The sequence below is a fragment of the Panthera uncia genome, chromosome B1, assembly GCF_023721935.1.
Source record: "Panthera uncia isolate 11264 chromosome B1, Puncia_PCG_1.0, whole genome shotgun sequence".
Taxonomy (NCBI): Eukaryota; Metazoa; Chordata; class Mammalia; order Carnivora; family Felidae; genus Panthera; species Panthera uncia.
The window spans coordinates 136,159,251-136,183,109 of NC_064811.1; positions in this window are offsets into that span (position 1 = coordinate 136,159,251).

A 23,859-nucleotide genomic window follows, 5' to 3' on the forward strand; every position below is an offset into this window, starting at 1 on the left:
ATAATAATAATAATTTATTTAATAGAATCCAATTTTCATTGATTTTGTAAAATCAAGTTAAAGTTCTCTTAGATTAATGGCCAAAAGACATACAGAGAAAATTTATAACAGAAGAATTACTTTAGGAAACATTAAAATATCACATTCACTAAGCAAATATAAGCAGAAATCTAGAAAGTGTAATTTTCACTGTTCAATTAACAAAATTGTAACATGCAACACTATGACCAAATATCTCAAATATTACTAGCCTAAATCTATAGTAATAATTATAGAAAATAAAACAGCAATAGCCATTTCTAAACTTAAGTATGATCAGGTGATTTTACCAAATAATTCAACTTCTGGGAAAATTTTAAAATAACAATAAAAGCTTTGAATGGATTTCAAACATTTTAAAAGTTTGTAGATCACTCAGCATTCATATAAAAACTGCATGCCAAGCAATAGAAAATAAAATATAAATTTTACTAAAATGCAAATTTATTATGATTTCAATAATCACATATGCTGCTATTAAATTTAAGTGTCCTATGGAAAATGGCAATGAATTCCAAAAATTGTCATTATGCAAGAAAAGAATCTATTAATTTAGCATTAAATAAGGACTAAATAATAATGAAACTATGTTAGAAGTTATTAATAATAAAATTTTCATTCTTTTTCTAAAATGCTGTTATGTAATAGCTCATTCTTACAACATGGTAAGTTTTCAATTGAACCTTTGGGATATAACACTCTCTGATGCATAGACAATAATTAAAATTTTAATTTGAAAAAGTGTTTTAAATTAGCAAGCTTTATATTTTCAGCAAAACTTTGGAAAATCCTGGAGCAAAGTCCCAATCAAAAATAGTCTGAGTTGTTGCTTTCAAATTTATGATATATATAAATATGGGACCTGGTTCTTGGTATGAAGTTGTTAAATAAAAATATCAGGTCTGTTTAAGAGTTTCTGCAGATGGATGTCCTTTATCTTTGTGCCAGTTTTTGAAATTTCTAGAAGGATACTGCCACAAGTCCTGCATAGAATACAGACCTATGTTTAAGTCCAGTGTATTTAAGCTAACCAGAAACATTTTAAGATAGGGCCAGACTTAGTTTTAAGATTATCACAGGTTTAATTTAAGCCAACTAATGCTTTATAGAAGTCTCTGAATACTAGGCGTCTAGTTTTCATGTTCTTTTTCTGAATCAAAAACCCTGTACAGAGATCTAAAAACTGGAACAATAAAGCCCCAGTATCACAGAGCTGGATCTTCATAGCATTCCAACAACTTATAAGTCAAATCTGTTTACCTTCTGTTACAAATAGGACAAAAAATTAGGGGGAAATGGGGAAGCCTCTTCAAGTGCTTAAATAGCCATAAGCTTCACAAATTCAAAAGGTTATTTTGCACTTAAGGATACTTTTATTTCCTGTATACGAAAAAAAAAAAGAAAAAAAGTATTGAGGGAAAGCATAGTGACATTAGAAAGCTAGTATCAAAATATCCTTAAGGCCTTCTTGAGCTCCCTCTACTGATTTTTAGACAGTTGTTAACCTGACCGAGATGTTTAACAAAACATATATAATTATCAAGCTGTCCAGTCGAGTGCTAGCATTAAGAGCAGTTTTCACAGCTGGACACAGACTTCTACTCCAGACATTATGAATTAAATCGTATTATTTGTGCACAGACAGGAAAACAAACTCAGTGAAAGACTTTCCCCATACTCAGCCCTCAGGAAATGAGAAACAGGACACTTGCTAAAAGAAACAGTCATGGAGGGCATATACTTGAAATCTTTGCTGTCATTTAATTGTAAATATGTAGACGTAAAATACAAAGCATTTCTAGAACTTTTTTCACTTCATTTTTACATTTTTTAGCTCACTTAATTATGACTTCATGAGGAATCTCACCAAAGGAAGTAATTTAGGGAAAACACTGCCACAATTTGTGCAAGTTCTTTCAACCATTTTTTTTTTTTTTTGTAAATTCACTAACTTTTGAGACTCTGCCAAAGGATTGAGATGTTGTGCATGTAATTGTTGCATTTATTTCATAAAGTTCTGGGTGTATTTATATCTCATTTATTTTATTTTGCTCTTTCCTTACATGGTCCCATGATGTCACACTTTTTTAATGAACACTGTGGTTTCTCAAGCATGTGCACAAACCCAAAAGGCATACTAAGCATTTCCCTTTCTCTATAATGCCATAGTGTTTAAGTTAATGACTACTTGACATAAATACCAGCTCAGTGGATCACTGCCTCAAAGGAACATAGATTTTAGAGCACTTAAGTTTTCTATGAAAGGATGTGAAGTTTTGAACAAATAAAGTGTATAATGCAGAGTTTTCAGAAATTCGCTTTAAATCCCAGAATTTAGTTGCAATATATGCTCTGTATGGTGTATTTAACAGTGGAAAGAAAAGTTAAATAACATATTTCACATATATTGGAGTGCCAAGCAACGAAGGATGTTAATCTTTATTAACAAGACCACCACAAATAAAAAGAATCTTTTTTTTTTTTTCATGATGGGAGCATTTTGGATTTTGTCAATAATTGGACATTCAGAAATGAAAGAGATATTATTTTAAAAAAACACATACAGATGGCCAACAAGTACATAAAAAGTTGTTCAACATAACTAATCATCAGGGAAATGTAGATCAAAACCATAATGAGATATCACCTCACATCTGTTAGGATGTCTATTATCAAACACAAAGAAACAAACAAAAACCCTGTACACTGTTGGAAGAAAAGTAAAATGGTATAGCCACTATGGAAAACAGTATGGATAGTCATTAAAAATAAAAAGTAAAAAATAAAATTACCATGTGATGAACTGATCCAACTCTTTCTAGCTATTTATCTAAAAGAACTAAAAGCAGGATCTCAAAGAGATATTTGTGCTCCCACATTCATTGTAGCATTATTCACAATACCCATAAGTAATGTCAACATCAGAAACTACAGAATGGGGAACAGAGAATGTCAGAGTTGGCACCCCAAGGTAACTCCTACCTTAGATACCACTCTTAATCCTCAGTAATCCTTACCTAGTTTACTTTTGATCATGGCACTTATCAATAATAGACATGATCCTCTGTCTACTTTAGTTTGCTGATTGTCTCTCTTTCTGCAGAAAGACTAGAGAGGCAATTTTGTTTCTAGCATTCTCACTCAACCCCCAGCAACCAAAAGGGCACCCGAAACACAGTAGCCATTTATCAATATTTATTGAAATAATTATTTTATAATAAATATGGTCTTAATGTTTTTAAGAAAATTATTGTTTATTAAAATTAAAAATTGAATTTATATACAAATTAATCTTTTAGCTTGAAAAATAAATTTTAACGTTTATTTTTGAGAAAGAGACAGACAGACAGAGCTGAGTGGGGGAGGGGCAGAGAGAGAGGGAGACACAGAATCCAAAGCAGGCTCCAGGCTCTGAGCTGTTAGCACAGAGTCTGACACAGGGCTCGAACTCACGGAACTGCGAGATTGTGACCTGATCCGAAGTCGTATGCTTAATGGACTGAGCCACCCAGGCGCCCCTTTTTAGCTTTTGTCAAGCTAAAATTATCTTAATTGTATGTAAACTATAAAAGATATAAGTGCAATAATATTTTGTATAGTAAATGTTAATAAAGTAATTGTCTAAATATTTACCAATCTTTAGACAAGAACAAAATTATTAGTATCATAAATGTGATATTCTTTTGAAAATGACATTCTTTTAAATTTTTTTAATGTTTATTTTTAAAAGAGAGACAGAGAGAGTGAGCCTGGGAGGGGCAGAGAGAGGGAGACACAGGATCCAAAGCAGGCTCCAGGCTCTGAGCTGTAAGCACAGAGCTCGATGCAGGGCTCAAACCCACAAACCATGAGATCATGACCTGAGCCAAAGTCGGACGCTTAGCTGACTGACCCACCCAGGTGTCCTCTAATTTTTTTTTATGTTTATTTTGAAGATGACATTCTTTAAAAATGTAAAGTTTTTCTTTAAAAGTGTATAGAAATAAATTTTGTACTCTTCTAAAAGACAAATATAAATATCATTTTCACTTTCTATGTAATTTATATATCATTTGTAGAGCATAATATTAAATATAAGTCCCCGATTTTTATGGAAAGATCCTATGTTGCATAAAATAAGATAATAACAGTAAACCCTTTGTGTGGTTTCAACTTGTCAAAGACCAAAGACTAAATAAATAAATAAATAAATAAAAGATAAACAAAATCTAAAATCTAAAAACATGAACCAATCCATGAGCATACATGTACAAAATCATTGTACCAAAACCAATCCATTAAATATGCATGATGCTACATAATGGAAGTAAATATAAAAAAGAATCAACTTCAATGAGGATTATATAATAATATGTATATGAAGTGATTTTAAACTACAATGTTTTGCACACATGCAAGGAATTCCTAGGGTTTTCCTTTAAAAAGTGTTAAAGATTAATTAGAAAGAACAACCTAAGACACATTTAAAAAATCCAAAGGCCACACCAGACTGTTCACTGCATAGCTCAGGTCATAAATGCTGGGGATTAGTGGCACAACATCAATGGAGAAATATTCTAAGGTTCAAGTAGAACTTGAGTCAGGTATGGTAGGTAGTATCTTACATGAATCCCAATGACCCACACTCTTGTATAATCGCCTTACATTGTGGGTAGACATAACCTTTAAATTGCTTTTGACCAATAGAATATGACAAAGGTAATATATTGTTCTTATGGTTACATTATGTTATATGGAAAGGAGAGATTTTAAGATGTAATTAAGGTTCCAAGTCAGTTGACTTTATGTATATCAAAAGAGATTATTCTAGCTGGACCTGACCTAATGAGGTGGGCCACTTTAAAAGTGGATCTTAGGGGCACCTGGTGACTCAATCAGTTGAGCCTCTGACTTTGGCTCAGATGGTGATCTCAAAGCTCCTGAGTTTGAGCCCTGCATCCAGCTCTGTGCTGACAGTTCAGAGCCTGGAGTCTGCTTCAGATTCTGTGCCTCCCTCTCTCTCTCTCTGCCCTCCCCCAACACTCTCTCTCTCTCTCTCTCTCTCTCTCTCAAAATATAAATAAACATTAAAAATTTTTAAAATTAAAAAAATAAAAGTAGATCTATAGGTCAGAAACTGAAGGAATTAGTGAAATTCTTATCTGGCCTTAAAGAAACAAACTTCCATTAGTTTTAAGTTGAAGAGAAAAGAAAAGAGAAGACAAAAGAAGAAAAGAGGAAGAAAAGAAAAGAGAAGAAAAAGAAAAGAAAAGAAAAAGACTCTCAACAGCCAGTGATCTTGGAGAACAACAAACCTCGGCCTCAAATAAGAGCCCAACCCTGGCTGAAACCTTGATGTGAGATCCTGAACAGAGGACCCAGATAGTCTGTACCGAGACTTGTGACTTATGGAAACTGTGAGATAAAAAATGTTTAAACCACTGAGGTTATGGTAATTTTTATGCAACAATAGAAAACAAATACATGCATGTAAAGAAAAATAGACATCTTGGTAATATCCAGGGTGACACTAACATGACATTACTTGCAACAAAAACTAAAGACTCAGAAAAGCACATATGAGCACAATATGCTCTTATACTATGAAAAACTTGGCTGGAATTAGAGGAGTGAGATGTAGGTGGAGATTCTTGAAAAGGCAACAGTCCAGACAGGGTATTGGTTTTCTGTAGAGGGAAGGATCATACTTTATATTTTGATCAATCTCTCTTTTACATATGTGCATTGCACATACGAGAAAATTGAAAATCAGATTGATTGCTTGAAGCTACAGAAACAGTAAGAAGGATCTTAACATCAAGTAGAGAATTGCAACTTGAAAAAGTAAAAATTACAGATCCACTGATGATTTCTGAAGAACACAGTGACATTTAAAAGCTTACTTTAACTGAGAGGAATCTAGAAGAGGTATGAAGTGTGTATCAGGAGAGCATAATGAGGATGATCATGCAGCTGGTTTCAGACACAGTTTGGTTTGAGTCCCAGCTCTGTGGGCAGCATAACTCTTTAAGCTTTGGTCTTTCACTATCTACTATCTATCTCTATGAATAGCATTGTGCATATAAAATATAATACTGCTTATAGAAATTAACATACTGTATGGCATACTATGAATTACCAAAAAATGTACTTGCTAATAACATCACTAATTATTATTACTGCAGGGAAGAAACAAGAATCAGGGAGACCAATGTAGAGAGTGTCAAAATAATTCTGATTGAGATGGGATACTCTAGGTCAAGGTAAAAGTGATACGATGAGGGAATAGAAAACAGAGAATTAGATAAAGGCTATGTTACAAAGGGAGGAATATCAAAACTTGGGGAGTCACTGCATATAGTATAGTAAGAATGATGTAAGTTTAAGACATCTGTTAATTTTTCAGACCTCGGTGAATAGAAAAAATGTCATTAACTGACAGGCAAAAAAATTAAGATGGGGGACCATGTGAGGGATGAGATGATGAGTTCATGGAATTTATGCTGTCACCATGAAATCAAAGTTAAAATGTCCAGCAGACCTTTGTAAATACATTAATGGAGTTCAAATCTGGGCCAGAGCTATATATTTGGAAGATCTCTGTGAAGAGAGAATAATTGTAGCTGTTGGAGTGAATGGACTTCCTGCAGGGCTCCACAGAGAATGAGGAACAGTGAGTCAAATGAATAGTATACAAAATGGTGCTGAAATTTCAAGGATTAACAACTTTTATACCAGTCTTCATTCCAAAAGGTAAACACTGGATATTTCTAACGAATATGTAAAATATTTAATGAAAGCCCTATAATCTTACACTAAAATATTTAATGAAAGCCCTATAATCTTACACTTTTAAGTTAACTTTTCTATAAATCAAACTTTTCTACCTCCTTTGGGATCCATTTAATAAGGACAACCCAAAACTTGGATAATGAGGATTCACTAGGGAATCTGATGCAACTCTGTGGCTCCCCTAGGAACTGTATTATAATTACTGCCACCGGTACTCACCTTTTCTCCTACTCAGTGAGCTTAATGCTATATGAAAACACAGAGCATCAACTAGAGGTCAACATTTCCCTTTGTACCTCAAATAGAATAAATAAACAATGAATGAAGTATTTAATGTTTCCTAAGTGTTCAAGAGCCCATTTTAGACTACCTATTTTTGTATTGTGTTTCAAAACTAATTTTATTTTGATTACTTTATTTCATCTCACAGACCATTTGAAATATTAGTAGCTAACTAGTTTGAAGGTTTAAACATGACTGTCAGTTGATAGCACAAGTGGTAATTTCAGGAAGTGGCTAAAGTTCAAGATGTATTTGTATTTGATATTCAGTAGGACTTTTTAGAGGGAAAAAAACAAGCAGTATTAGGAAACATTAATTACTCTATTCTACTGTTTCTTATTCTACTTATTGCCTGCTCTTACTCTTATTAATGCTCTATGAGATAGAATAATGTAACATCTTTCTAACATTAAATACAGAGGAAAAGCTTCTTAAAGCTTTTGGTATTGTGCATTCTAAAATGTGTATACTAAAGAATAAATACCACAAAATCATTTAAATATAATTTAATAATTAAGGGAAGACTTGGAGAAAGAGGGCAAAGTAGGCATTCACATTTAGTAAAAGTCTCACAGAAAATGTGTAGTTTTAAATAAGACACACCCAGTTGAATATTTGTCCTAAACAGAGGTGCTGGAAGTGCACAGCATAGCTGCAAAAGGAGTGACCTGGGTTTGATTGTCTAATCCACCTATTCCTGGTTGTGTGAGCACATGCTGGAGAGGTGGATAACTTTCATCCGAGTTTCTGCTTTCTCCTATCTAAAATGAAGGTACCATGAATTTTTTTTCACAGTTATACACATGTTAAATGACTGAGATAAAATGGCCTAACATGAGTAAAACATGTGTACATATATATGTATAAAATATATGTCTACACATATTAACCCTTTGAATGGTATCCTTTTCTGTCTTCTTGTATAAGAAAATCCAGGCTCAAAGACTTTTTGCTCAAATATCAATAGGTAATTTACCACGAGACAGAAGATGCGTTTACTAGAAGCAAATCACTCTCTCTCTTTCTTTGGAAGGATGAATGGGACCCCCTCCTCAATCCTAAATGAGGCGGTTCAGACTCTGGTTGATGTCAGGATCACAGCAATTACTGTAGCTCTGAAAAAGGGGGCACATACCTACAGAGTACATGGGGGCATTTGTCCATTTGTCACATCATGTTAGTAAAAAATCTTTAAGGGTTTTAGAAATTAGAAAAAATAAAGCCTTGATGGTCATTAAAACACTACCTAGTGTGTTTTGTGGAAGTGGTCCAATCACAAAAGGCAAATTATTTCCATTTCATCATCATCGTTGGGGAACACAGTTCAGGCTTGTATGTTCTAATTGCTACTGTATGTTTGTTTTAATTGCTACCTTAGTGCTACTTACACAGAAAAAACATATCACTAAAGTAAGCTTATCTTAACTGTCAATTACAATGGTATATTTAAATAAAACTCAATGAAAAAAAGTATTTTCAAATCCTTTGCATTGTGTTTTAGAACTTCTAGCAGTGTTATGAACCAGTGTTACGAGTTGGAATAATATTCTCTGTATTGACATGCAAATGAACTCACTAAGCAACTACTTTGTTTCGGAGATTTACATAATGTGATACTAAAAGCCACATTAAATTAATATTAATTATTTGGTTTTAAAGCAAGAAAGTTCAGAGTTAAGTGGCTCTTCTTCCCACATTTTAACACATCTATGCGTGTAACATTGATATACAAAGAATAAAAATATCTTAGGTATAGGGATCTCCAAACTCTATCCCTTAGAAGTGCATGGCTTATTGCCCAGAAATATAGGAAGAAAACCTGATGTATCTCTTTTAGAGATAGAAACTTTCAAATCCTTATCAGCACTCATATTTTTTTTTCAGAATCAGTGTGGTAATATAAACTCCTCACTATGTACACATCCATTCTGCTTCTTATTCCTGGAGAATTTTCATTTCCAATTGTCCCTTCCCTTGCCAATCAGCATGAGAGCTTATGAGTGACATTTTCATGGCAAAAAACTGGTGTGTGCTAAAGCATAACAGCCTAAATAGCAAAAACAATAACAGAATGAACACATTTGCCACTAAAAGTATATATTGTATTTCAGCTTGCTATGTAAATTATTTTTGTATTAAGTAACATTTCTTGAACTTGCATGTTCAAGATCATTCCCATTGCATGTTTATGGTAGAGCCTAATTTACCAATAAATATATATGTATACACACACACACACACACACAATGTACACACATATACACTCATTATATCATGCACTTATACTATTGTTTAACTCCTTCTCTTTAAAAAACCCATACTAAGACTCATTGAAATTCTGAATTTATCAAAAACACTATCTTATTTACTATAATAATATTAACTTCCTCAATGCCTCAATGTGATTAAAGCACAAAGGGACCAATTGTTCTGATGCATGGTGTGATGACCAATTTAATGGAAAAATTAGGATTTTCCACAAGGGACCCTACAGCTCACCTTAACTAGTCTATGCCCAAAGGACACTGAAGGTGTTGAAGCAGAAGATGATTAAGTCTGTTTGGTAAAAGATAATTGGTCACATGGCTGTTGCAATAATGTTAACAACAGGAAGTATTTTTTCTGACCTATTAGTTCCAAAGAATCTTTAGAACTTTATAATACATTAAGTAATAAAATGCCAGAAGTAGATTTGGAGATTTGGAGCAGAACTAATAGAAACATATTATTGAAGGTGTTTTGGTCTCATCGATAAACAAGCATTAAACATGAAAAATTGTCATTATTCAAAGACAATTCTCAATAAACTATTACTTCCATAATCTTTTAAATATAATTTTAAAAGTTACTTTTAAAAAGTCAATTTCCTAAAACTTTTTAGCGTATTTCAGGTTTATTATTACTTTCTTTAATTCTCCATTGTACACGTTAGTAAACAGATTTTAAAAAAGAAAGCAATATATAGCCTTGATAACAGAAAACCCAAATTGTTTCATCTTGGCCTTAAATATAACCAAACATGCATACTTACTTCATCTTATCTGTAAGAAAAAAATCTGCCTAGCAATATCATTTTTAAATTTTTTACTAGATCAATGTGCTTTAAGAAACTGAGAAGCAATTAAGGCAACTAGAGTATGTCATGTGACATATAATTAAATTATTTCAATAATCTTTCTATACACTTTGTAAACTTTATCATCTTGAAGTAAAAAGTTCTGTATATACTTGTAGTACTTATGCAATGAAATGAATTCATTTTTTAGGAGGCTATCTACTGTGGTATTGAATATTCCTTTGAATTTCACATGGACAAGTTGTAACTCCAAAATATGGTCATTTTCTTTGTGAAGCAAAAAATTTATGAAGGGATACCACATTTGACTGTCTTTAATAGGTATCTTCCAATTTGGCAATTTTATTTGTTTACAGTAAGAAACGTATTCTACATCCAAATAGTATACCCTATATGCTAAGTTTGGGTTTATCGTGGTCACCTAATTTTACCTTACTTCAGAACTAATATATAAAAGCTAAATAGGTTTTAAAAAATCAGGAAAAATGTATCTAATATTTTAAATTTGCAATCTCATCGAATCTGCCTCCTTAGTTTCACAATTTCCAATAGCATATTTTGATTTTAGTATTTAACCATCTCACTGTGACTTCACCTGAAAGAATTTCAGATACTGGTAGTTCAAAGAACTGTTTATACTCAAAGGAAGCCATACATCTTGGAAAACTTTATGCAAAAAGAAGTCAATGAGATACTAAAATACATTTAGGTGAACATAGTGTTTATTTCTGTTATTGCCTTTCAAGTAAGTTATAAAATTACAATATATATTGTTGTTTCCATATGACAAAGAAAAGGAAACTGAAATTAAAAGAAGCCATAATTCTGTTTGAAATTCCATACTTTGAGCATGTATACCCATATAACTAGTTTTAAAAAGAAAATTTTAAAATGTATAGAAGAAAAAAATTATTTCATATTAATTTAAAGGAGGCTGTTTAGTGGGAGCTTCATGGCCCAGTATTTCATATATTCCCTCCTTTGCTTCTCTACCTGCTTAGTCTTTAAAAAATTTTGTATCAATATTTAATGTAAGATCACATGACTGACAGGAATCCTATAAAGAACAATCTTCTTGAGGTAAAACATGAGAACAACTTAAGGGGATTTATATTTAACCTCTAGTGTTTGCAATAATATTCATTTCTTGCAACAATCACTCTGATGTAGTAGTGTGCTGTAAATAAAATGAAAAATCTCTATGCAGAAAAATTATTTCAAATAATTAACTTTAAAGCTAAAGTTCATACTGGTAAGTGTAATGCCACTAGAAAAGAAATGTTTACTGTAATTAAAAATATACAAATATATAAAGTTAACTTAGTATACTCTTTATTTGCTGAAAAACATAGCCCTGGTCAGTTGAATGATACTTAGTAAGTCTGAAACAGCTTATATTTTACACATTCCTATTAAGATAGGATGTCTAGTTGCAATCTTTCCCTGGAATGTAAACCCTCCACTCTCTGTTTTTCCAGCCATCCTTTATCCTTAATCTAATGTCACTAAAAGAGATAAATGAAAAATCATAATCCTACTTATCAGATAAACAATATGCCTTACATATAAAGTCATGAATAGTGATAACAAATACACAGAGCACGAGTTAACTTCTATCATTTAAATATTGTTCACTATAAGAAGTACTGTTCAGTGGTTTTCTGTACTGAATTCTTTCTTCATACCCACTCAAAACACACTACCAATTGACAAAAGGAACACAGCTTCAAAAGAAAATCTCCTAAGTAGAGAAAAGCTCTCTGTTAAACATGCAAGAGGTTAAACATTTCTGAAATAGCGAGACATTTTCTCAGCCCACGCCTCCCAGTTCCATTCAATTACCAACAGCAGTAGCGACTATAATACAAGCTAATACTGTATTATTAAATCAGAGCTTCCCATTTACATCCACCTCTAACCTGAGGGGGTGGGGAGGGGATGACATTTACTATTCAATAGCAGGACAAACAGCCCCCAACTTGGAAATACACATGACCTTGGGGTGCAGAATTCTCAGAGACTGAGTTTCACAAGTTTTATTTGGATCTACTGCATAACAACACATCTAAATGAACCCAGCAGGATATGAATGCTCTTATCCTTACCACCTCCCCTCCAAAAATGTTAAGAGAGCTCTGTACTTTGCAGTCTATGCTGTAGATACCAGAGGTAATATTGATTAATCAGAGATTAGTTCACTCAAATATTTCTTCAAGATTGCATTTGCTTTAAACAACTTGTTGGTTGATTTATTTACTGCAATTTACTAACATATTTGGGGCTTGCATTGAATGGTTCTTGTTTCTTGAGCCATGCTGGAAGTGTTGCTCTACAAATATTTATATTTATAAAGCAGAATGTAACCTGATGACATTAACTTCGCAAAAAAACCCAAACCCTCAACTTCCCCTGTAGAATTCAGTGCTTAATCACCAATAGATGTGTTTGTAATAAAAATAATAATAGTAATTATTAAGATAATTGTTGCAATCATTGCCAAAAGTCCTGTTTCAGATTAGAAAAATCATAACTTGATTTTAAATTTTTGTATGGCGCTCTGCATTCCTCCCCCCTTTGTAATAATTTATAACATATTCTTTATCTTACCTTATTTTAAGAGTCAAAAAGTCTCCCAGAAAGATTCTTAAATGGTGTAGGTATATAAATCACAGTAATAATAATAGTTAAAAAAAACCCTAAAAGATTGTTTTAGCTGGGAAAAGAGGAAAATAGTTTGGTCTAAAACTATAGAAATCTCCAAAGTCACGCTTGAATGGGCGCCCAGGTGGCAAACAGAGGACTCTCTCCCACGTCCGATAGCACACTCCTTTGTCAAGTTGATATGGTCCTGCTGGTGAAGCGGGTCCCGCAGGGCACAGAGAGTGCAAGAGGGCGTTGCCTCGAGGTGCTGAAGCACCCCGTCCGCTCGCGTCCCAGGTTCAGCACCGACAGCACAGTGGACAGCACCAGCTCCTCTCACCTCCAGTTTGTCTCAGTCACTGAACCAGGCTGATTCTCGCGCCTCCTCCCACAGCAAAAGCTGCTGCCACTCAACCCGGGCGTGCCCCGCCCCCATCATCTGACGTAACTATTTTGCATATCAACTCCCTGAGAGGTGCGGGGCCGCCCCTTTGACTGGGCTTCTGGTAGGGTCAGTTGAGGCAATCGAGGCGACAAAATCCAGGCTTATGACCAACGTGGACTTCATTGGACTTCACAATCCATTCACCACCGGTCCTGAAGAAACTAAACGCTTTTGGCGTGGCATGAGCTTTTGCCTTCGCTGGGACTGCCGTTTCTGTGCGCTCTAAAGATCGCTGCTGGCACAGCTCTGGCAGGAAGAAGGGGCGGAGGGTGGGGGCAGTGGAGCACTGAGAGGAGAGGCTGGGGAGGCGGGTGGAGAAGGGACTAGGGAATAGAATGAATCCATCCAACCACTCCAAATAATGTCCCCGCTCCTTTTGATCTTCCTAGGCAAACTTTCCTCCTGCTCCCTACCATTTGTTTACTGGAAAGGATGTGTCTGGTGTTCTGTTCCCTTTCCTCGGTTCAGGGAGCTGCTAGAGGGAGTCGCTGCAGCAGAAACTTGTTTAGGAGAAAAAAATTGCACTGAGCACTGGGAGAAAATGTGAAAGCTGGCAATGCTTATCATCATTCGTAAACAGAATCTTTTCTTATTTTTTATGTGAATGATGCATAGCATATATCAGAATTCATGTTTTCTTATAGAATCTACAGAATCTTCCCTCTTCGTTCTTATGATTTGAATACATCGTCAAGCTATGTGAAGTTGGAAATTCCAGGGTTAAAAAAAATTAATAATGAAAAAAAGTGAAAGTTCTCAGCTTCAACTTCCACTGCCAAAATACTGAAGGTTATGTAATATTTATTATGTCTAATATATCAATTGTTCTCTGAAAGATGGGGTATGCTGGAAGCATTTCATAGCCTTTAGCAATTCTCTCACTATATGTGATGTTTCTTGTTCCAGTGAGGCTCTGAGGGCCTTGACAGCAAGAGAAAGGGCTGCCATGCCAGATTTCTGACTGCTTAAACTTGTAAACAAATACTTTTAGTGAACTGGAGCAATCAATCTCCTAGAAAGATCATTATTCACATACTGTCCACATGTCCCACCTACAGCCAGCAGGACTTACTTGTACAAAGAAATGGGCAACTAAATATTTTCATAAACAAAGTCATTTATTCAAGAAATTTCTTAGCCTGCAATACATTGTTTTCCATAAAAATGCATATATCCTGATATTCCTGGAGTGTAATATTATTCTGCACTGGACCCGCTCAGGAATGTTTGTAGGGAATCTGATGAAATGAGTATACTTCTTTATTTTCCTAACAAGAAACATAATAAATTTGATTTTCTGCAAAATTTAAGAAATTATTTGAGGAAACACATTTATTTTGTGGGCAGATATACCCAAATCCTTTCCTGAAAGTTAGTTAGCAAGATTGAGGGAAAAAAAATGATAATTTTTCTTCGGAGGGAACTTTCTTTTTTCTGCTTTTGAATAAACTTTCCTTTCCAGCTTTATTAAAGAATTTGTCTATTCCTTTCCTAAATATCCAATTCCCTTGGAATATCCCGCAACATATCTAGACCATCCCAGGTAATCTGCATTGTTTTATTTTCCTCTGACATCTATTGATTTTATGTAAGTATATAAATAACTAGTGCAATGCCTTTTTGCACTGCTCATTACATGCGCGCGCGCGTGCGCGCGCGCGCACACACACACACACACACACACATTCTAATAGTGTTTCAGTTACCAAAGTGATTTTATAATGGTTTCAGATACCATGGTAAGGCCTAAAGGATGACATTTGGGGCAGATGGGTACTCTATATTACAAGTACAATGAAGCCAACTGAATATCCTGTACTTAGGCTGATCAAAGCACACATGTTATGCTTCTTTTAGAAATGTCACATGGCATATTTTGGTCTGCTTCATGCCAACATGCCAAAATGGCAGAGGAAACTTAAAAAGTCCACTGTGAAAATATATAGAGTGCATTATTAAAAATCCTTACAAAATTCCACCAAACTGTGTCATATGCTGTTTAATAGACATTATTTTTCAGTTCACTTCAGTCGTCATATTGTTTGGGGCTATGAATTACATTAACGCAGGCATAATATTATTCAACAGCCTAAGGGGATAATTGCTTCAAATGTTTCAAATAAGGGGGAGGGAGAAATCATTTTCTCATTGTGGGGAGTGGGAGAGAAAGAAAGAAAGAAAGAAAGAAAGAAAGAAAGAAAGAAAGAAAAGCGAAGAGAAGAAATAGAACTATTTTGGTACGCATGCACAAAGAGGCATACATACAGAAAAGTACTGGAAGGACTGAACCCTCCTCAGAGATTCTAAGTTTTTTTCCGACTTAAATTAGCTGTGTGACCAAGATCAAGATATTTAAACTCTTTCATCATACTCATCATTTGTAAAATTTGAGGATTTTATTGCACTAAATTGTCTCTAATGTTCCTTACATATCTGTCATTCTATGACTCTACAGTAGAATTTTAAAACTTCATGAATTACTATATTATAATGATATTGTGATAGAATTCAAGATCTTAAGAGCCCTCCCCTCAGGTGGGATAAATTGGCATCTGGTTACTAAGACTGTGAAAATGGTACCTTAGGGTAATTAGTTTGGGAGGCGTGCAAAAAAGATGAGTGACTAGAACAAAAGATGAGGCTAAGTAAGAGAGGTCAAAAAACTACATTTTACCTACCCAAGATGAAATTAAGAGAGGATTGAATGGGTCTGATAAAGTAGTCATTTATTTTTATATAAACAATATTATAATATCCTCACATATAGTCATACAAGTAATTACTGTTCAGGATGTTTAAAATAGTTGTAAAGCAACAATAAAATCTAATGCATGCAAAAAGTCATTAGATGGAGTTTTAGTTATAAATTGTCATGGGAAAGATGACTAAAATATTAAGTAAATATGAACAAGGAAAACATCTTTAAAGCTGAATGACCAACATGTACTTAAGGATTTTAATTTAGGTAATTTACATGAACATATTAAAATGTAATACACAGAAATTATGAAGCTCATTGTGTTGTTGCTTTGTGCATGTGTATTTATACTTGTACAAAAGAATTACCTTTTAATCATATTGCTTTTTGGTTCTCTATGTTTGGACTCCTGTAGTGTCATCAAATTTTACAAGCTCCTTTTCAAATTATAATTATTCCAATGTATTTGTAGCATATTAGAATTATAAATACTCTAAAGATAATAACAATGTATGCTTTCTTAATTTTTACTTTTTAATCTATTATGAGAAGCTTTCCTGTGAATTAAGAACATGTTTATTTTGAAAAGCCAAGATTCACTACTTTTTGCTGGGTAATTTTCATTCTTAATTTTGGAGAATCAAAATAATAAAGCAAATCTGGTTTAAAAAAAAATCAGAGCCACAATGGCCAAGCACTTCCTTAATTAAAAAGAGCAAGAGAATTACAACATAATCACAAAATGTATCTATCTTAGAGATTTTAACTTCCTTGCAATGTGAGCTTCCATGATTGTGCTTTCACTTAATACATTATATGCACATGGTTTTTAAAGCATGAAATCTGCATTCAACAATTAGTTCTTATGATAAAATAATTCCTGAAATTTATTTTATGCTCTTGGTTTTGGGCTTTTTAACAGCAATTACAAGTGCCAGGTATGCAATGATTTACAACATTATTTGGATATTTGACACTTGAAAATATATTTTTCTTCCCTGACTTCTATTGTTGTTTTTCTTCCTACTTCCATTATTTCCTTCCCTTCCTCCTTTCTATGCTTTACTCTCTTAAGACCTTTCTCTCTCTCTACCTATCCTTTATGTTAACATTCTATTAATAAAAATTTATTAGTGATCTGTCTGTTGTGTTATAGGATATTTAAATACAGTATTGTATTATTGAATGAAGTGTTGATACGATATGTTTATATTTAAATTTCTTAGCTACTGCAGTATTTCAACCTTGTACCAATTTTATGTGTATGCGGGTGGGGGGTGAGGGGAGAATCCACTGAAGAGGAAAATATGTTTTCTTTAAAATATGTGAATAAGGTTTAAGATATAAGAACCAAAACTTCAATTCTAATATATAAAGCTACAGACTGAAGAACAGTATTGAATTAAGCACACGTGCAAGAGCGTTTTTAACCTAAGCGGTATTTGCAATCAACTACATAGCTTTCATGTGATTATGTTAGCTTAATTTTAATATTTTCAATATATGTTGCAAATTCAGATTATGTTTATTTTGTGTCTACCTTGTCTATTCGAGTTCAGGCATTGTATTTGTTCCACATAAGAGATTGTTACGTATATGATGAATAATAAAAAAGTTAGTTCTTTTCATATTAGTATTTAATACACAGGGAGACACACTAAGACTATTTCTGTAATTTTTAATCATGAACCTATCATCAAAATGGTACATTTCATAAAAGATTAGAGATTGCTTTTCAGAAATACCATGCTAAAACCTGGGATAGAATTCTTTATCCCTTAAATTCTCAGATCAATGCATGTATGAACTCTTTAATTCCCACTATGTAAATGGGTTTTTCAAATTCCACAAGAACTTCAGCAAATGTATAATATGAATGGAAGTTATTGGTTCAAAAAACTAGTTGATGTTAATCTGTATTGAGGTCATATTAAATAGAGAAAGACTAGAACATGTTTCAAGAAATGTTGCCTCACTAGAAAGCTAAAATCTACAGCATTTAACAGCAATCTAGGTTAGATTTTAAGCAACAGATTTGTTCATTATCATCAGCAATCTGGAGCTTATCATCTATAATTATCATCAATAATGTGGGTCAAGTAAAATCCTGAATTTGAATTCAGGATTAAGTACCAATGGGCCACTCAAAGGATCACTGTAGAGTACAATGAATGGTATGTACTATGGAAAGTGTGGAAAGACCTGTGAAGCTATTATTTTTCTTATGATAAACATGGATCCTTAACTTGATAAGTTTTATCTTCTAAATTGGAGGGAAAAAGTAAAGCTGCCTCTTTATGTAAACATATCAAGGGAAATGAACCTTAATAGACGGATTTACCAGACTCATGTTTGTGTTACCTACTCTAGTTTTCCAGTTTTCATGTACAGCACTTTTATATTCCTTATCTAATAGCTCTTTTGAGACATACTCTCTCTGACTTCCAAGTGATACCACTATGAATTTCCCCCAGAGCTATATTTTGTCTTTCTTGTTTGGCTTGGTAAAGACTACTTACTTTTTCTGCGCTAGTCTGAAAACAATGGGAATAACTTTTCTATAAGAACCATCATCTACCCATATGTCCATGCATAGAATTCTCAGGCTCACAGGGTTGGCATCAAAACGTGTTGTTTTATAAAAGCGAGTACCAAACGAAATGAAGAATTAAGAAAATACTTTTATAATAAATGTAATTGAATAAATTAAATATTGTTTTTATATTGCCATATGTCTATACAATTTGGGATAGTTTCATTAAGATGGAAGATATTGGGGCAGGTGAGTGGCTCAGTTGGTTAAGTGTCTGACTTTGGCTCAGGTCACGATCTTATGGTTTGTGAGTTCGAGCCCCACGTTGGGCTCTGTGCTGACAGTTTAGAGCCTGGAACCTGTTTCAGATTCTGTGTCTCCCTCTCTCTCTGCCCCTTCCCTGCTCATGATCTGTCTCTCCCTGTCTCAAAAATAAATAAACATTAAAAAACAAGAAGAAGAAGAAGAAGGTGGCAGATACGAACATAAGCCTAGAAGAAAATAATTTAGTCATTGGCTTAGTAGGAAAAAATTTTTTGGAGTAATTTTTTATAAACTAAAAGTGGAGAGAAAATAACATAGTTCTATTTTTTCAAGATCTATATAATAATCTTGGTAATCTTCATAAACTTAAATGTTAAAAGTGGATGTAGAGAACTATAATTAAAATACCTTTCATTAATAGATTCAATGCACACTCTGCTAATAGCAGTGTTATAGAAAATAATAGAAATTGTAGTAAAATCTGAAAAATCCAAATGTATCCATTAATTCATTTGAGCAAATGCTTTACAACTCAACCTAATCTTCTATGATTAAATTAACCTGAGAGTTATAGTTACACCCTATAGTGCGGGGTGCATTTATTGAAATTAGAAATCATTAATCTAAGTGGATCAGATATATCCGTGCCTTCACTGTAGTTTTAAAAGCAATTCTGGAAAAGTCTCCTTTTCTTTCCTTTATTATTTTAATAATCAGTGTTTGGGGCAGGTAATTTGGAATTTGCTAATCTTAAGACTTGAGGATCTAAAAATACTGTACCATTTTACAAGTGTAATGAAAATTGAACTATGAAAATAAAGCGTAAGACTTACTGATTCTCAAAAACATGATTTTAATTCTTAGGTTCCTGTGTTTAAGAGATCTCTTAGGGCATCTATTGGCCAATGTTAGTATTACATATGAGAATTATACAGCAGCGTGAACCCTAGAGTTCTATGTATCAAAATAATGATTTAAATGCATGCTGATTAAGAATTTATGATGGAAATCTTTAATGTTTATTGTTGGATTTAAAGTGTTGTGCAAATACATGAAAACTAATATGGTATGGGAGTTAGACTTATAAAACTTTTGTAAAAACTATTTGCATTTCAATATTTTCAAAATTTATTTTAATTGTCTCTTAGAATCTGTATGTCACTGGATTAGCTTCCTTTAGTATTTTATTTACACTTCTGAATATTTTAAGAGTGTCATAATAATTATCTTTTCAAATTTCAAAAGGAGCACACATAGCAACATATTTTATATTGTTCTTTGAGAGCAGAACATAAAAGGATATTGAGAATATGGCTGTTAAGTCTCCAGTTCAAAAAGATTATAATATGTAGTTAGTGGAGATGATATGTTTATTTGGCCAGATGGACAAGTAATTTGCCCAAACAGCTACTTCCTACACATTAGGTACAGTGAGAAAGGATGGAAAAGGATCTAGATCTTAAGGTCTAGCATCTGTGTGTGTGTATATGTATTTAGTATATAATACAAATACATTATTGGGGCGCCTGGGTGACTTAGTCAGTTGAGCATCCAACTTCGGCTCAGATTATGATCTCAGAGTTGGTGGGTTCGAGCCCTGCATCCACCTCTGCACTGACAGCTCAGAGCCTGGAGCCTGTTTCAGATTCTGTGTCTCCCTCTCTCTCTGACCCCATCCCTGCTTGTGCTCTGTCTCTCTTTATCTCTCAAAATTAAATAAACATTAAAAAAATTATAATATAAATACGTATGTATTAAATAATACATAAAATAAGCAATGAACCACAAAAATCTACCCCAAAAAACAGAGCACACTTTACACACTGTATGTTAGCCAATAACATATATATTGACAATATATTATATTTAAATTGACTGACAATAAATTATATTTAAAAAATAAATAATATAAAAATTAATAATGTCATAATTAAAACTAAAATACATAAGATAGAAATAAAAAATATTAAGAAGCATATATAAAATTTCACAGATAAAAATGACTCAAAAGCCACAAGTAAAAAGTGATAAATCCTGAAAGAGAAGTAGAGTTTGGTGAAGTGAGCAATTACTACTGATTTTTTTTGTTCTTTTTAGCCTTTCTTGTATATAAGATCCTTCCAGAGCATATGGGCCAAAGCAGCTGTCTCAGTTTGTTCCCAAGAATGGTACTAGCACTGTCTGGGAAAAAAAAAATATGCTGAGGACCAAACAGAGATGTATACACGTTACTTTTATTGAAGTTTCACTCCACTGATGTGTTTCTGCTATTTATTAATATTATATAGAAATTATTTGAATTCAAACAGCAAACACTGTCACAAAAGAACCTTGAAAACAAGTCTACCTAACAGATCAGGATTTTACAATATACTTCTTGTGTATTCATTAACGCTGCTCACTTCATAAAGCCAACTTCCCTCCTGTGAATGTGTTTGAATCACATTTTGTGGTCTCCAGTGGTTGAATGGAACCACGTGCCCACTTCTGTAGGAAGGATTATGAGTAGAAGTGACACATGTCACTTCTGGGACGAGAATTTAGCAAAATCCCGCAGAGCGCCTTTTTCTCTGTCAAAGAAATTGACAACATTTGAGATAAGTGGCTGCTCAGTTAGCCTGGATTCCCCAGGCACAACCCTGAACCGAGAAGCCTGTGCTGACTGTGATGGTTAGTTTTGTGTCACCTTGACTGGGTTAAAGATGCCCAGGTAGCTGGTGAAACATTACATCTGGGTGTGTCTGTGAGGGTGTTTCCAGAAGAGATTAGCATTTGAACTGGTAGCCTCAGCAAAGATCTCCCTTACCAATGTGCTTGGGCATCATCCAATCCACCGATGGCATCAATAGAACAAAATGAAGGAGGAAGGGCAAACTCACTCTGTTTGAGCTGGGATATCCACCTTCTGCCTTCAGCCCATCCCGCTTTGGAACTCAGATCAGGACTTACACCATTGTCCTCTCTACAACATCCCAATTCTCAAACTTTTGTACTCAAAGTAAATTATGCCAACAGCTTTCCTTGTTCTCTAACTTGCAGACAACAGGTCATGAGACTTCTTGGTCTCCATAGTTGTGTGATCCAGTTCCTATATAAATCATCTATCTATTTATCTATCTATCTATCTATCTATCTACATATCTATCATCTATCAATCATCCATGTATTTATCAATCTATCTATTTACCTATTTATCTAAATTCTATTGGTTCTGTTTCTCTGGAGAACCCTGATTAATATACACTGAACCATGATGGGCTTGAAACATGAGCAAGAAATAAACCTTGGTTATTTTAGGCTACTGAAATTTAAAGTGCGTCTTAGGCTTCTGATATTTGAGGTTTGTTTGTCTGTTATAACACATAAATAGCTTAAACTAATTGGTAAATAACAGTAGTTGAGTTGATTTTAAAATAGTTATATACGCATCAATCCCTCACAACATCCTAGTTACACATGAACCGACCTCTCTAGGTTCCTATATGAAAAATGTAACTGATCTCTTGAGATATATAGGCTTATTTATGCCCTAGGTTTCATATTTATCTGGAATCAAATAAAACAAATCTCATCCTCTTACTATCCATCCTAAAATAAGGTTAGGCTGGGTTAGTAAAATAAAGTAACCCTGTACTGACCTGAACTAAGTTTCTATCATTCTGACCTAGATGCATTATTCTAGAGCTAATTATTTGGCTTCTATTCTACACTGCATAATGGCTCACTATCTTTCAGTTAGGATTTAATTTCCACCTACCCATTTTTGTCCAAAATAAGAACCAAGCCTCTTCTTTGGTGGTAATTTCCAAGTATCTCTTCAATTACCCATTCAACAAACAGAAATCTGTTTTCTACTCTGAAACAAATATGCTGGGAGTTAGAGATACAAAAAATAATATGCAATGCCCATCCAAGCCATTGCTTTATGGTGTACCAAGTATTAAAATAGGGTAATGTGCCTAGAATCATCCCAGTCCAGTGTAAGCCTTATAGGTATTTCTACTGGGGATCAAATTTCTGCCTTTAAAATTCATTCAGAAGGATTGGCTGGCACTTCCCAGGGACAATGTTCCCAGATATAAAATGACTGATCTATAGATTTCAAAGTATTGCTTGCCTATGTTCTCTATATCAATATTCCACCTACCTAACTAAGCAACAGCTAGTAAAATGAATATTATCCTATACCTAGAATTGATGGTGAATTACTTGTTCCTTTGACTACTGTGACTTGACCAAATGGCTCAATTACAGCATTTAAGCGCCCTTGCTTTTTGAAGCTAGTGAGCTTGTCTAGTTTTGTCCAGTCCCCCTATTTCCTTCCCAGACTCATACTTGTCCTAAATTGTTACAACGAAACTAACTACTTCATATATGTCTAAAAAATTTCATCTAGAATACTAAGAAAATTTATGGGGAAGAAAACTAGCATTAAATGAAAAAATACTTGGTTTCAAACACTGCTAGGACCTTCAAATTTGTTATTTCTTTTATGACTCACTATAACGCTCTGAGTTTATTATTATAATCACTGATTTACCACTGACTGCAGAGAAGTAAAGTCATTTGTCCATTGTTGAAGATTAAGTTAGTGAAACACACCAGAATTAATCTAAGTATAATGCAGAAAATCTTTCCACTTTATCACCATAGTGATATCTCCACAACCCTTAGTATTTCAAAATTGTTTTTCTGAGGTGTGATAAAAATAGTTAGGGGGAAACCACTTATATTTGGAGAAATAGAGAATTCCTTCACAGGTAAGGAAAAGGTATTCCAGGAAGAGAAGGAAAGTGCAAAAAACAAAACAAAATAAAACAAAACAAAACGGGCGGGGAGTGGACACAAAAATCGGAGCTTGTTGTTTTGTTTTATGGCTTATAAAATAATCAAGTCTAGAAAAGCATGGGGTGCATAAGGGTCATGGAAGGGAATCAAATGAGACAAGAAGAGTTACTTTTTAAAAGTTGTATCCAGGGGTGCCTGGGTGGCTCAGTCAGTTGGGTGTCTGACTTCAGCTCGGGTCATGATCTCACAGTTTGTGAGTTCAAGCCCTGCTTCGGGCTCTGGGCTGACAGATGGAGCCTGGAGCCTGCTTCGGATTCTGTGTC